This window comes from Miscanthus floridulus, chromosome 19, assembly GCF_019320115.1.
Source record: "Miscanthus floridulus cultivar M001 chromosome 19, ASM1932011v1, whole genome shotgun sequence".
In the NCBI taxonomy this organism is placed as follows: Eukaryota; Viridiplantae; Streptophyta; class Magnoliopsida; order Poales; family Poaceae; genus Miscanthus; species Miscanthus floridulus.
Genome location: NC_089598.1, coordinates 78,619,400 through 78,628,286, shown reverse-complemented (window position 1 = coordinate 78,628,286; position 8,887 = coordinate 78,619,400).

The window sequence follows — 8,887 nt, the reverse complement described above, 5'->3', positions numbered from 1 at the left end:
CCAAACGAAGTACACCCATGATATGCTCAAGAAGTTTGACATGGTCAATGCCAAGCCTATCAAAACTCCCATGCCAATCAATGGACATCTAGATCTCAATGATGAAGAAAAAGCCATGGATACTAAGGTATATATCGCTCTATGATCGGCTCTCTACTTTATTTGTGCGCATATAGGCTCGATATTATGCTTAGTGTGTGCATGTATGCTAGATTTCAAGCTAACCCAAAAGAGTGTCACTTAGTGGTCGTTAAGAGAATCTTGAGATATTTAGTACACACTTCTAACCTTGGCTTGTGGTATCCTAAGGGCTCTAGGTTTGATTTACTTGGGTATTCAGATTCCGATTACACCAGTTGCAAAGTAGATCGAAAAAGCACTTCGGGGACATGTCAATTCCTTGGACAGTCCCTAGTGTCTTGGAGTTCTAAAAAGTAAAATTGTGTAGCACTTTTGACCGCCGAGGCTGAGTATGTCGTAGCCGGTGCATGTTGTGCTCAACTACTTTAGATGAGGCAACCCCTTCAAGATTTCAGATGTCACTTCACTAAAATCCCACTCTTGTGTGACAACGAAAGTGACATAAAGTTAGCCAACAATCCCGTAAGCCACTCAAGAACTAAGCACATAGATGTCCAACGTCATTTCTTGAAAGACCACGAAGCCAAAGGAGATATCAAAATTCACCATGTGAGCACCGAAAAACAACTAGCCGATATCTTCACTAAGCCTCTTAATGAGTCAAGGTTTTGTGCTTTGCGTAGTGAGCTAAATGTAACACCCTGGTGTTACGAGCTTGCTTAGCACCGCAATTTAGGCCTAAGTCAAATTTTCGAAATGAGTTTCTAGGGTTTTTAATTTAAAACGTACTTGTTGCTATAAGAGAATCCTGTATGACTTAGTTCGCGAAACTCAAATAAACGTCCAAGTTAAATTACTCAGTGCGTAAGGATATTTAGGAATATCAAACGATGATTCTAGCGAACGTTTGTTCTGTTAGATTAAGCATGAAAAACAACTTTTATAAATAAAATAAAATTCATTAATAAATAGAACGATATATATATACTCACGTGTTTATTTTGATAAGCACGCTCAGTTGAAAAACTTTGGTCTAGTGACATGTTTATGTTATGTATAGACTCGTTTTAGTCCCTAGGTAAATTGGTTGCGTACCCACGACAGCTGCTGTCCTAACCGCTTGAATCACCTAAATTATTGCATCGCGCCGCGCTGTCGAGTCGATTGCTTGCTCTTTCTTTTTCCTGTCTGCTTTTGTGCCATAGCGCGTGGAGCATGTGTCGTCCCTGCTGCTGCCGTGTACTGGTTCACTTGAAATTTCCCTCAGGATTGCACGTAAACATGGCCCCGGTCACAGTGATGATGGAATGCATCGCTGCCTGGCCTGACCCTGTCGGCCACGTTTGGCCAGGCCGCCCTGCCCCACGCCGTGTTTATGAGGTTGGTGGCGTACTGCATGGGGTCGCACTTGTGTGGTGTCTCCTTGTCCCTGCTGGCCTCTTGCATTTCTTTCCTGGCTTCCCTGTAGATCAGAATCAGATTGGACGGACGGGAACGAAGGAAGATCGAGTTAGGTGGCGTTGCCTCACTGTTTCCCACCAGGCATGATATGACATGCACAACTAGCGCCAAACTGCACCGAGCACCGACAAGCACATCTACAGAACTGCGTGCAGTACGTGAGTGTCGTGTCTAGGTCACAACAAAATATGTGTACCATCTCCTTCTAAAAAATATTATATATATATATTTAAGTTCCAATTTCTCTAAAATAGTTTTATGCACTGCCTCCGTCCGACTGCCTGTGTCGTCGCATCGCTCTGCTGCCTCTGCTTGTCTCGACTCTCTTTTTCCTTCTACCAGACAAGCAGCATAGAGTCTTTACCGCAGAGCAAAGCAACGCAGCTCATCTTGTCGCATACATCGTGGCCCGCTGCCACCGTGGCACTCCAAGCCGGACGAGTTTCGTGCTGCTTCTCCTCCCTTTTTCTTCTCTGTTGCCATGGGGAGCCATCCCTGCTCTGCTCGTTCTCCTTGCGTTCCTCTCGCGCGCCTGAGCCGCCTCCCCTCCCTTTTCCTCTCCGTGCGGCGCCCCTTCTCGCTGCGTCCGAGGTCTAGAGCAGCATCGCGATGCGGTCTCTGTGCCAATAGCACCGCATCACTACCCTCACCTGGCTGCCATGCGCGCGCTCTCGGTCACGGCGCTGCCATCCTGCAGCCCCTGCGGTTGTTTTCATCGTGGCCACGCCATCGCCTCGGACCCGCGCTGCCCCTTCCCACTTTGCACGAGTGCACGTGCCACTCGGCCCCGCGCTGGGCCTGCTGCGTAGCAGCGCTGCTCCGTGTCTGGTCCACCGGTGCCGAGGGGTCCATCCCACCAGCGCCGCTACGTGCCAAGGTTGTCGTCGCTGCGTCCCTCGCCTGCCCATCGCCGGTCCTCTCTACGTGAGCATGCGCGAGCCCATGGCCGCTTCAGACCGCCGCCCCATAGCGCGCCCGAGCCCTGCATGCTCCGTACCACCACCTTGTCATGGCCCGTGCGCCGCTCGGAAATGTCGTCCTGCCTCGCTGTGACCCGCAGCGTCTTCATCATTGTCCTCTACCTTTGTGCGCCAGCCGGTCGCCTGTGCTTGCGGCTGGATTGCCTCGGCCTGTCCCTGGCCATGACACCTGTGCCCTCGGGTGCGACAGGTACCCTCGCTGCCCCATGCGCCGACCCACGACGGCACCACCGCCGACGAGCCGCTTTCAAGGCCGGCGGCTGGCCTCCTCTGCTCCTTGGTCTGCTTGAGGATGATGAAAAGGTAGACAAGGACTTAAGCGTAAATAGCACCTTTTCTAGTTTCCATTTTGCAAAAATGCTAGACTCACAGGATTATAAATAAGGGCTTAGATAAATTCTGGTAAGCTCAGGGCTCTTTCTGCTTAGTTGCAGTCCTCTCTGGGCTGGCCACGCGTGGGCTGGCTGACTAGGCCGCTCGCGCCCGTCCTCGTGTTGGGCCGCTGCCCCACTCCCAGTCGCTGGGCCGCTGGCCGCGCGCCTCGCCCGGGCTACGCATTCGCCTAGCTGCTAGGCCAGTTTAGTGCCGACAGCCCCTTTTTCTTTTTGAGGTAATTTCTAAATTAGCTTATAAAGTAAACTTGTAAAATTCGTAGAAAATCATAAAGATGCCAAACCAAATTTGTTAGTCTCCTAAAATCATGGTCTACCTACTAGTATACTTTGTTCACATAGTTTGATAATATTCTTGAAAGCCATATAATTAATTTAAGGTACTTAATATTATAAAAATATAAACTTGTAGGAATTTCCATGATAAATTGGTAATATTGTTGAATCTAAAATTGGTACAGTAGGCTCCTAGCAATATTAGGTACTCACTGTAATTTTTGTGGCTCAATAATGATCAATTGCTAGGTAGATAATGATGCTCTAATTTGAATAATGATTAAATCGATAGAATAGAATAAAGAAACAACTTGGGTTTATGTAACGAAAATAATTGTTGGGAAATAGCGTCTTATCCGACAATATGGATATGTAGCCAAAGTACGAATGTCGTAAGAATGAACTCATTAACTTGTGAGGCGTGATCGGGTTTCTAAGCGTTTCGGCTATCGTTGGTTATTTACATCTATGCATTTGCATCAATGCATATCATATAGGTACAATGATGGATCAACGAATCAATTGAAGGATGATTGGGAATCTGCAGATAGTATTCTCTCCAGGAGATGATGCAATGGGCTTTCTATCCAGATGATTGTGGATGGTCTAAAGATGCAAATACTAACTTTTTAACATATATCTTACCCAGGCAAGCCCCGGTGCATAACCCCTACTTTTCTGCAGTTTAAATTATTTTTGTGCATTAAGTTTTAAGGAGTTGAATGAAACCCACTTGCATATATATCTTTATTCTATGAGTCTTACTAGTATGACAGGATCGTGTAGAATGCTAGGCTACAGGACTCCGGTAGAAGTCGAGTGATGGTTGTCACTCACGAGAGATAGGGAATATATTATTGGATTATTATCACTTGGAATATATAAATGGTGGAAAGGAAAATGGTGACCGGGCAGGGATATGGTTTGAGTATTGGTGAGTGTAAGAGGTTGTGTCACCGTGGACGCGGAGCATGGCTTGGTTATACTGCTTTCCCTGTCTGTGTCGGTTAAGGACCGATTGTTGCATAAGCCATCGAGGCAAGTCACAGACTTATTATCCTGAGCACATACTTAGGTATGGGCGTTTGGAAGACTTATTGCTCTCTTGTCGCAGATCCAGCTCTTTTTTGGACCGACTGTTAGGGTTTTATTTTGGTGGAGGAGGTCCTTGCACCGCATTGAGTCTAGGACTCAGGGGTGGAGGCTTGGAGTCCCAGTTTGGACGGGGACCTAGACACCCAGGACAGGAGAGTGATGGGTTGGTCCTGCTTGTGCCTTGGGTACAAGCGGGGCATGTGTTTTTGGGATACCCAGCTGGGGGCATTGATTCATGAATCGCCATGCAATACGGTATGGCTTGTTTTGTGTCTAGCACCATAGTAAGAACTAAAAGATGAAAAGTGGAAGATGGAAAAGGAAATCTAATTGCTTACCACCTGCTTGAAAGTAGCACAGGTGCTTACATAAAATGGTTAGTTAATGAACCAATGTGGCTATGAGTAAAAATCGAATATAAGGACGCACACCTAGTAATGCTTCCTGCAAATGCAATAACCCACAAGCCAGATAGCCTTGCATATCCTTGGCGTCTTTTCTTTCCTCCTATTGGGTAAGTCTTGCTGAGTACAATTGAGTACTTAGGGTTTTATTCTCCCTGTTGCAGGTGACAGGTGGATGCTAGAGCTGACCCTTGTGTGTGGATAGCTCCTGGTGGGCTTAGCGAGGATTCCTTTACGCTGCGATCGTAGTTTTTATTATAACTCTCACCAAATGTTTTTTATAAATGAAAGATTTATAATCTATTCTCATAGCTTATATACTAATGCTTCATCATGTCATGAATATCTATTTATTTTCGCTGTAATTCTGATCACATGTTTATATTCCGCTATTCAATTAAATTATTCATCAACTCTAATGAGATGATTACATTTCGTTGTTATACCATAACTATTATACTCTAATGTTGTACTAAAAGTGATGTATGAAATGGTTAAGAATGATATAAGCTTTATTCTCTCATTTGTGATCCTGATGTAAAAATGTGGATTTTTGAGTTCTCCCCTGGGGTGTGCCCGATGGGACCGCACGATTTGGTGTCCTCCTTCGAGTGTTTAGTGTCTAATGGAAGACGAGCACTCCCAGGAGGCATTAGATTAGGCAGTTCTACCACACGAAATATTCTTGATTCTCGTAATGTGGGTTTAATTATAGTACACCTTGATTGATGAACTAGCATGGATAGGAGAAATGAATTGCAAAAGTTCAAATATCATGCTTAAAAATGTTTATCATAAGAAACAAGTGCATTATGATCATTGTTTGTATTGATTAATTGTTGTTGATCATAGTGTGCTTGAGATATGTGTCCATATCCTATATGTATATAGCTATTTAGTTAGTAGCAAAATCTTGCTGTTTTGGGGGAGTGCAGCTGTGCCGCACTTGCCTTGCGGTAGTGCCACACCTCTATGGCAAAGATGGCAACGCTACACTCTTGGTTCGATGGTTGACTCACTTTATCTATTTCACTCAGCGCCCAATGCTAAAATTCATGATTACTTGGCTTTCTCTCAATCATATCTAGATGAATTGATGACATAGACATGCATATGCTTTCTGAGATTGTATAGTGGGCTGGGAGTTAAATTATGAAGTAAGTTCAGTAGACAAGAAGATGCAAAGTGCAGTCTTGGTGAAACAGCTGGTGCGGCAGTGCCGCACATTTGGGGGCAGTACCTTATCAGCTGCTTCTTTCTCTTGCACGTTGACTCTTCTTGATTACTCAACTTGCTTTATAGGGTAACTCCTACTCTCCATTTGTATAGTTCACATTTTGGTCTATATTTTTGCGTAGATGGCCTTCGGAGGTGATGATGATCAGAGGGGGAAGAGGTAGATGATAGAGCCTCGGGACAAGCAAATGCCTCGTCATGGTCATGGTAGGACCACAGGGGCCAGCAGCAGTGCAGTAGGCTGAGATGTTGCCAGAGACAGAGGGAGGAGAGATCAGATGATATAGGATGAGGAGAACCTAGAGAGGGCTGGCCACACCATTCCTCTAGGTGCTTGCCCAGATACTCCACCTCATATTGAGGAGTTTGATAGGAGCTACATCAGGGAGTATTCTGAGGATGTAGTCATGAGACATCCTGTTGACACATGTGCTCATTCTGTGCTCAACTATGCGAGAAAGCTGAAGATGGTGGAGGAAGCACGTGAGAACAATCCCTATGAGCAGCCAAAGGATTTGAAGATAGACTATAGGTTTTGGAATGAGTTTCATTCCAACTTCTATGCATCTGTGAACTTCAACTCTAAGAAATCCAAGGTTGTGAAGATGCAGTATGTTGATTGGGAGGAGATGAAGGCAAAGAATGAGCCAGAATTCAATAAGGTGATCACAGCTTGTGAGTTGTTTGGCCTCGCTGATATTATGAGCTTCAGATATAATTGGAATGAAGAAGTGCTAGCCTAGTTCCATGCTATTTTGTTCTATAGTATCTACACTGATGAGATTCACTAGATGACTGAGGGATGGCATTATACAGTTGATTTTGTGACTTTTAGCTGAATCCTTGGTTTTGGAGAGGAGGAGTGGGGCTTCACTTACATTCATAATGAGGCTAGAGCTGAGATCCGTGACATTGCATATATGTGGATTGATAGGAGAAGTGCAGATAGGAAGGTCATAGGCCTAAAGAGCTATTATTACATTCTAAACAATTTGATCAGGCACACTATCAATTCCAAGGATGGAGCAGCTTCTGATCTTAATGGATATGTAAGGAATGTGCTTGCTAGATTTTCTCCTAGAGGTGACATGTTTAATGCCCCTCGCTTCATGTGGCGAGAGCTGAGAAATGCCATGGATGATGGGAGAAAGAGGATACCCTATGCCCCTATCTTATGTTTATGATTGAGAAGGTCACTAGCTACATATTTGAGAAAGATGGTCTTCACACTGTCTACAAAATTGAGAAGACTCGAGGGACAGGTGCTAGCAGGGCAATGAGATAGTCTCCATTAGTTGAGGACGTGCCTGAGTCGTCCCACTCTAGGCCTTGCAAGGAAAAGAAGATGGAGAAATTTAGGAAGTGGATCAAGGCCATCTTCACCACATGCACTTATGCAGCGAGGACCGCATATTAGGACCGGTTGAAGAACCGTGAAGTCAATCGGGAGGCTAGAGAGCGTACAGGGCTGCCACCTCTTTCTCTAGTTTAGTCACCGCTGAGGTTTGATGACCTCCCTAGCCTATCCGACACAGATTCAGAGGATGAGGAGGAGCAGGAGCAGCCAGAGCTTGATCCTCACACTAGTTTGAGGACCACCTTGCAGTCCATGAGGAGGAACACCAAGCGTGAGCACACACTTCAACCACTCATCGCCAAGGGAGGACGGTGGTGTCTTCTTCTTCCTCCTCCTCCTCCTCCGACGACGATGATGATGGTGGAGAGGAGGACGCTGCAGGTGCTAGTGGAGTTACTGGTGGGGATGATGTCGATTGGGACACCATCCAAGAGGATGAGGAGTGAGTGTTGGTCTTTCTTCTTTTCTTCTATTTTTGATGCTTTATACTAAAGGGGGAGAAAATTAGAGGGATCAACAACTTTTTTGATGCCATGGAGGTTGCTGCAGCTAGAGTTATGTTCGTATCCGTTTAGAGTAGTCTTCGTTAGGTGAGAGTTTGAGAGTCCATTAGAAACTTTATTTATGTAATAATGCTATTTAAGTACTTTATATATGTGTGGGATATAGACATATATTAATCTATGCTGTCGTTTGTGATACAATTGTGCTAGAATGTATATCTTTATATGTATCACATGTTGTGTGGTGTCTGTTCTAATCTGTGCTGTTATAGCAAGTGCGGTAATGCCGCACTCTGGTGTGGCGGTGCCGCACCCAACTGCAACAGCAAACCATGTTGTGCATAAACTATCATTTGCATCACGTTTTACATACCTGACACAGTATGCAACACCCCACAGGAGCATGGATGTAGGGGGAGTCCTATCACTTTCACTAAAATATGAATCTTGGCTTCTTATGCCAATTTGAGAATTCAATTCTCTATTCACATATTTAGAGGAGGCTCTACACCAATGGTTCAAAAATCTTAGTATTTATTTTATATCTTTTGTAAGCTCTAATTGAGTTGTCATTAATCAACAAAAAGGGGGAGATTGAAAGTGCAATCAAGCTCTAATTGTGGTTTTTGGTGACAATGACCACGCAATTAAAGAACTAATGAGATTTATCGAGATGACAAGCAGAGAATTTATATTCGATGATGCTACACGAAACGGAGGAGCCTCCAATTATAAATGTAGATGACTTCAAACTTAAAGGAGGTTGAAATTCTTTTATATTTTGAATTTGAGTATAGAAAAAGTCATACTATAAAGGAGGACACAATGCTTAAGCTAATATGTGCTACCAAGTGCTCAAACATACACATGCATTCTCAGATTCAATTCTAAGATAGTCTACACCTCACTCTTACCCTTGCTGTCTTGCGTGGTGCGGCACTGCTGCATTTGAAGAGAGGCACTGCTGCACTTGAGCCGCGGCACTGCCGCGTCTCAAGTGATCGTTGGAGGCTAGGGGGTATTTATACTCTTCCTCTTCCTCCCTAACGGTACACTGCCCCTTCTTCCTCACTTTAGCACGTCTAAAACAGAGCAGGAGCTC